This window comes from Rhea pennata, unplaced genomic scaffold (genome assembly GCF_028389875.1).
Source record: "Rhea pennata isolate bPtePen1 unplaced genomic scaffold, bPtePen1.pri scaffold_32, whole genome shotgun sequence".
NCBI classification, from domain to species: Eukaryota; Metazoa; Chordata; class Aves; order Rheiformes; family Rheidae; genus Rhea; species Rhea pennata.
Window position 1 is genome coordinate 2,511,488 of NW_026907679.1, and position 7,656 is coordinate 2,519,143.

The following is a 7,656-nucleotide window of genomic DNA, read 5'->3' on the forward strand; positions in this document are numbered from 1 at the left end:
TCCTTGAAGAGCAGCATGGAGAGCTCTCGCACTGTGCTGCAGCTCTGTGAGGAAGGAAGGACAGCAGCGGAGGCCTCAGCAACGACTCCAGGAGCCAGGCATGAGAAGAAGGTTTTCCTTTGCAAGGCCACGTCTTCTGCAGGCACAACTGTTCTCCTCCCTGGCCAGGGCTCCGAGCTGGGGACAAGCCTCTGCAGAGGCAGCACAACTGTGGCAGGAGGTGCCAATACACTGCCCAGTGGGCACACGTGCAGAAGGACACACAGCATCCAGAGCCACGTCTACAGACCCACCCACACGCCAGAGAGCCCCTGCCTCTCCCACCAGCCTTACGTCATCAAAGCGTGGCAGAAGCCTCTCCGCCAGCTGCAGAGCGATGGGGTTGGAGCCCTTCTGGTCCAGGTAGCTGAGGATGTTTCTCAGCAACAGCAAGCTTCCTGCACGCACGTCCCTGCGGGCATCCTGCAGCCACTCCACCATGTCTGGGAGCAGGCTCTGCATTTTCCTTGCCTGTGGCAAAGACACAACTTCCTTTTGTGAAGCAAGGCTAGAGCCCCCTGGCCACGAGTGCTCTGGGGGCTGATTTCCCATCAGGGCTCAGGGGCCATGGCCAGGGCTCTGCACACAGCCACGGCTTGGGCACAGAGGCTGCAGTGCAGGGCAGAGATCTCCAAGGGGGCTCCAAGCACCCTAGGGCTTCTCTAGGGAGCAAGGCTCCTGCCTCCAGGACCAGCAGCAGCCGACTTGCATTAGCCCAACCCTGTGATCTGCCTCATTGTCCCTCTCCCAGCAGGGCTCTGGCCGCAGCGTTCCCACAATGGAGGCCATCTGGAAGTGGCTTGTTGCTGCTTGGCTGGGATCTCTGCCTGGCAAAGCGGAGCTCTTCCCGAGGGCCATTGGTGCCTTTCTGCCTGTGCAGCACAGTCCAGGGGCTGCCATGAAAGACTTGGGGCACATCAAGAGGGCAGCGGGGACGTGGGAGCAGCTAGCACACCTCCTAAGGGCCAGCAAAGGCCAGGCCACTCTGTGACCCAGCACCACCTGCCAAGCCCCAGCCTGCCACCATGGCTTCACCCAGCTGCCCCCCTGCTCACCATCTCGGGCCTCTTCCACAGGCTCAGGAGGCCTCTGAATGCCAGTCTGCGCAGCTCCAGGCCCTCAGTCAGCATGTAGCGCCAGAGCAGCGGCAGCGCGGCATCGTCCGTCTCGGCAAGGTCAAGGCCGTCCAGCAGCTGAAATGCACACAGCACTGACGGAGTGGCACAGCCACCAGCACTGCCTGCAGCGTGCAGCCCTGCGTCCCACCCACCATTCAGGCCAAGGGCACCAGCCCCTGACACGGCTCACGCCATGGGCAGGGGCCACTATGGAGACACCCGCAGGCCCTGCTCCCAGCCCTGGGCCTCTCAGCACACTGCACGCACTGCTCGCCTCCGCCCCACGGCCTCGGAGCCCTCTGCAGCCTCTTGTCCTCAGCCCTTGGAGGAGCACTTGAACCCAGAGAGCTGTCGCAAAGGAGGCCCAAAAGGCAAGTGCTTGCGAGCGGTCGCCCAGCAGAAACGAGCCAAGGCCAGGGCTGCTAACAAGAGCGCGTGCATTGCCCCAGCTCCATTCACCAACGTCACCCACCAGGCACGCGCACAATGCAAGCAGAGAGCATTCAGCGGCACCTCCAGAGAGGCACCGCTTGCCATGAGGCTCACCTCCACAAAAAAAGCCATGGCGGGCCTCTGGCGAAACTGGTCCTCCTCGCTCAGCAGCCTTGACAGCTGGTGGAAGATCCAGCGACACAGGTGTCTAGGAGCTCTCCTCATGGCTCTGGCAGAAGGAAGAAGGCACTGTTGGTCCTCAGCTGAGCAGGCAAACCTGCTCTGGGCCTGCTTGGCCCCTCAACCACTTCCCCCCAGCACACTGAAGGCAGCTCAAGGCAGTGCTTGGCATGCAGCCACGGCAGCCAGAAGCATGTGCTCCTGCAGGGCCGCTCTTTCCCCACCACACCTTGCCATCAGAAAGCCAGGCTCAGTCACCATTATGTTCCTCTGGGTGGGAGACTGGAGAAACACCCTTCCTACCTGCAGGTCATGGCCTTCCCACACATGCCGTGTCCTCACCCCTTGGCATTCCTCTGCCCCGGGGGCCTTCCAGGTCCTTCTGCCCAGCTTTCACCTTTCCTGGGGCTCTGCTTTGGCTGCCACTGCAGCCAGACCCTCCCCAATCCTCTCTGTGAGGGGAGCCCAGGCGCCACCGGAGGGCACTCCGGAGCTTTGGGAGGGCACCACTCCTGTGAGGGACCTTCTCGCACTACTCCTAACACAAACTACTCCCCCAACAGCTCTCAAAGCTGGGCAGTAGTGGGTCAGGGAGCTCCCATGGCCATTTTGCTGTGTGAGCCCTTGCCACAAGTGGGGAGGCTGCAGCCCCTTTCTTGGAGAGCTCGCCCCCACCCCCCCACCCACAAGGAAGGACATTGTGTGGGGCACCCCAAATCCACGGAAGAGGTGCTGGGGGACAGCAGGGCGTAAAGGGCTCTACCTGGCCAGCACGGACACTCCCTTCTGAGATGTCTCTGCACGCAGAAACAGCTCCCAGCCGCCATTCTTCTCCACAGCCAGGGCTACGTGCCGATAGCCAGCGCAGTGGAAGAGACCCTTCATGGCCTCCATGGCACATCTGCATACAGAGCAAAGCCCAGGTAACACTGGCAGCCTGGGCCTGCCTCCGACTCCAAGGCCGAGACAGGAGGAGTGGGATTGAGCACCTGACGTGGCTGGGGGCATGGGACCCATCCCGCTGGCATTCCCTCAGGAAGATGTTTGCTTCCTGGCGGGTGAACTCTGCTGTGAAGACTATCTGAAAGAGCAGCGCCAGGAAGAGCTGGGGGAAGAAGGCCTTCAACACCTGTGGGCTCCTGGATGATCACGTGCAGTGCTCTTGTTGCCTGCGGAAAACACCCAGGGACACCTCTCACTCCTGAGCGCTCCCTGCCATTCTCCCTGAACCCTCGAGCTGGGAGCCTCACGCACAGCCTCATGCCATGGACAATGCAGATGGAGGGCTTGGACTTGCTGCCTGACCAAGGCCAATGCCTGCAGGCTCTTTGGCCTCAACTCCTGTCCGTACACAAGGAGCCTTCCTGCGTGAGAGACCCTAGGGGGTGCAGGGACAAGGGGAGATGGAGATTCCCAGGCCATGGCCAGCCTGAGTGTTTGTGTGCAGAGCAGCGCTCGGCAGCCCTGTGCGCTGGCAATGGGAGGCCTGGTGCTGGGCATGTTGTATCCCCATGCAGGGGAGGTGCCTGCCTGGGGGCACACAGGCAAGGCAGAGGGGGCCCACAGAGCCAGGCGACAGCCAGGGGACCAACGAGGCCTCGTCCCGTAACTCACAGCCAGGGGAAGGATGCAGCTGTTGTCCCTCTCGGAGGTGGACTGCTTGCGCAGTGGCCGTTGCTCCAGCAAGCTCAGCAGCTCCTGCAGCACGTCTTTTGCAACTGCGGGCTTATCCAGCAGCACCTTCCACATGGTTGTGGCGATGCTGCAGGCCCAGAGCGCTCTGTCAGTGGCACTTCCTCGGCCACAGTGCCAGAGCCTGGGCATGCCCTGGAGCTCCCTGGACGTCCAGCAACCCTGACCCTGCCCACCCCCTCCTCACTGGGAGCCCTAAAGGGGGCCTGCCCATGCAGGCTGGACAGGACCAGGCTGAAGTGCCTTGTGGGGAAGGCAGGGAGCATGGCCGCTGCCTGCTGAAAGCAGGCTCCCTTGCTCAGCTCTGCCTTCTGCAGAGCTACCAGATGCATGGGGACTGGGCAGTGGTGGGACAGACAGAGGACGCTGCCCCGCAGGTGTGTCCTGGGAGTCTCCTTGGGTCTGGCCCCCTTTGCGCCCTTCTCCCCATCTGCAATGAGCCCTCGAGCCTGACGGGCCCCATACCTGTTGCAGAGCAGGGAGCAGTAGAGCAGGCTCACGGTCACCTCGTCAGGGTTCGAGCAGCACAGCTGTCAAAGGATGTTGTTCAGGGTGACCCGGGCCGACAGCTCCCTGATGTACCTAAGGCTCCTGTAGAGGCACCTCATGATCCGTGGCACCTGGAAGACCCATGGGTGAGAGTGGGGCTGCTACCAGAGAGCAGCCATTACCCCACTTCCCACTGACATCCCCTTCCTTCTCCATGGCTCCCAGTGCTCCTTGCTGCCTTCCAAGGCTCTTGGGTGTCCCAGACCCCTGGCTCTGGCGAGGTAAGACCACGTCCCAGAGGGCTCCTGCCCCCCACACACCACCTGCAGCCTGCTTACATCTTCCAGTGAAGAAACAGCGCCCACCACAAACATGTTCAGCATGTGAGTAGCCACCACCGTGCTGTAGTTGCTGCAGTTCCTCATGCCCTCGATGGCTGTGACAATGACGTCTATGCCCTCGGAGGGCTGAAGGTTTTTCACAAACAGCTTATGGGAGAATGGAGGTGAGGGAAGAAATGTCACGCTCTGTGCCACATTAATGGTGCTTAGCTGAGCAGTGGACGTGGCTCGGGAGAGGGGGGCGGGGTAATGCTGGCACTGTGGTCCCAGCAGAGCCAGGGGCAGCTGTTGGGTTGTGCAGCGGCACCGTGGGGCACGTGGCCACAGGGCCATCAGGGCAAGGGAGGATGGTTGCGGTCAGGGTCACAGTGCACTGGCTCTACAGGCAAGCACAGCTTGACGGTGGCCCTCAAGGCTACACCTGCTGCTGGGACTCTTGCAGTGAAGCCCCTGCCCACTCCCCACTCAGGCACAGTGGAAGTGGCACCGGGGGAGAGCTGGGCTGCTACCAGAGTGCAGCTTTACACAAGGGGCCACTGAGAGCTGCTTCCCCCTCCACCACGCGCCCTGCCCACTCTGCATGCACTGCGATACCCCCTCAGCCCGGCTCATTAGGCAGCCCTCTGCTCATCCAAGTCCCATGATGACCCCATGGCCAAGAGTCCCAGCACGGGAGGTGCTCCTCACATTCATGATGACACTGAGCTTGCTGGTCCATGACACGCAGAGCTCGTCGTCAGCTTCCCACTCCTTTGGGTTCTCCGCATGCCCTTGATTATCCTGCAACGGCTCGCTGCCTGAGCAGGAGCAGAAAAAGAGAGCAGTCAGGAGGAGTGAAGGAGCCTTGGAGGGGGCAGACTGATGGCCTCAGGGAGAAAGCAGCCTGGCAGAGGAGAAGAGCATGCCAGTAACGTCTGGGGAGCAGGATTCCCTGGGAGGCTGGGGGCCCCTTGCAGGGGACAGAAGGGGCAACTGCTTTGAAGGCTACCAAAGGCCTGGGGGGGGGGTTCAATGGGACTTTGTGGTGTGAAGCACCTCAGGATCCCTAGTGCGAGCAGGGGTTGCTGAGCAGTTTCCACAGCAGGGCAGTCCAGCACAGCCACTAACATCCTGCTGCCCTACTGCTCCATCAGCCCTCTTTACTGCTCCTGTGTCGCACGGAGCAGAGTGGCCGAGGCAGGCTCATGCCCTCCCTGGCCTTGCCAGGCTCTCCAGCTCCACAAGCATGCAGCCCACCACAGCTTCTCTTACGTTTTCGTTGCACCACCAATCTGAAGAGGCAATGAAGAGCGTCCAAAGCCCCACGGCTGGTCTCTGCATCCTCATAGGCGCAGCAAAGTATGAGATGCCCCACCAGCTGTCCCACTATGGGGACAGAGACCCTTCCGTAGCCGCTGGGGCTCTCCTCAACTCCTCCAAAGAGGTGCCAGACCTGCGGAACGGGCGGTACAGCTAGAAGGACTGATGGCAGGCAGTCGCCACCAAAGCCCTGAAGCCAAGAGTCTGCCCAGGCATGCATGCCAGGTGAGTCAAAGCTCCGGAGGGCCCTGCAGGCCTGGCCTCCCAAACCAGCAAGGCAGCACTGCCACACCTCGCCTCACATCGTGCTCCCTGCACACTCCTGCCCTGCACACAGCTGGGGCACAGCTGGGGCCTCAGAAAAAAACGCCTGCAGAGAGAAGCTCATGGCAAGAGGAACAAAGAGCTTTTGCCTCAGGGCAGGGCCTTGCTGAGCGCTTTGACCTCTGGCCAGGCTTCCCTCAGAGGCACCCCGGAGCTGAAGGCTGCTCTGGTCTGCAGGCAAGGGGCAAAGGGGTGGCTGGGAGGTGCCTGCCTCCTTACCTCCAGCGAGGAATAGTTGGACAGCACATTGCTCAGCCTCCCAATCCTCCCCACGGCCCTCTCACGCACAGCTGCTCTCTCCGAGTTGGTGAAGGGCAACAGGAGCTGGGAGGACAAAGCCTACTGGTCTGCCTGGGGAGCTGACACCTGCTCCAGCAGAAGCAGCTCTCCTCAGCCCCTGGCTGCACTGATAGTTCATGAAGGCAGGAAACCGCACACCCCCTGCACAGGCACCCTTCTCAGACACTCCCCCTCCAGAACATCGCCCTGCATGCAGAACATTCCCTGGCGGTCTGCTTGGGGAGGTTGGGCTATGGCCTCCTGGCCTGGCAAAAGAACCAGCCTTCTCAGCTGGGCTGCCCTTGCAGGATGGGCAGGTCCTAGCAGGGCCCTGCCCCATTCAGAGCTGGAGAGCAAAGGACAAGGGACGGGGGGCGGGCAGGGGGATCGCAGCAGTAGCTGCCGTCTATGTGGTGCTGAGAGAAAAAGGACGCAATTCCTCCCACATCTTTGGTGCAGGAAAGGCTTTAAGGGCAGAGTTGGCCCTGGAGTGCAGCAGGCAAGGCTTTCTCATGACCTAGGAGTCGTCTCTGGAAGCAGAAGGGACTTGGGCTGCAGCCAGCGCACCCCAGGATCAGTGCACATGAGACTCCCGGTCACCTAAGGGAGGTGGGCTCCCTCCCTGCACTCTGCAGCCTCCACATGGCACTGAGATAGGAAATGGCCACCTGAGGGTATCGCTTCCCCCTGAGCTGAGGAACAGTCCCTGTGAAGCCCACTCTTTGCAAATGCCACACCTGCAAGATATTCTGCAGCTCCAGGAGGCTGGAAGTGGCAGAATTGAGCACCAGCACCTCCAGCATGTTATCCATGCTGTCCAGGGTCTGCAAGGAGCACAGAGGGTTGTGACACTCTTTCACCGCTCCCTGGCACACACCAGCCTCTGGGCTTTTCCCGTGGCCACACCCAGAGGAAGGAGTAGAAGGGAGGAGGGTGGGAAAGCAAAGCTGAGATCAGGCCCTGCCTGTGATCTTGTAGTTGTCTCTCAGCACAGGCCGGGCAGGGGCAAGAGCAGAGGGGCTGACAGGCTCCCCGTCGCTTGCCCAGTGCATACCTTGGAATAGAGGCAGGTGTCCAGGTTCTTCATGTCTTCTTTGGCAGGAAGCAAGAAGACACTCCTGAAGCAGGTGTGCAGGAGGATGCTCTTTTTGCCCTCCAGAACCAGCTCCACGGCACTGCAAAGAGAGAGAGGCGCTTGCTCAACACTGCCGCTGGCAGCACTGCCTTGATGCCCTGGCAAGGTGGATGTGGACCTCTGGGGCAGGAGTCGTCGGGCTGGTCCGACGCTGCCACACGCAGCCCTGCGTGTGTTGTGGGGGGGTACTCCTTCCTTCCATGACACTGCTCCTGGGACAGAGGACAGTCCTGGTTGGTAGGCCTCACGCTTCCTCAACCATCTGCCTCCCCTTCTCTGGTGAAGGCCAAGGTGCCCTGGGCAGCTGCAGGTAGCCCTGTGCCCTCCC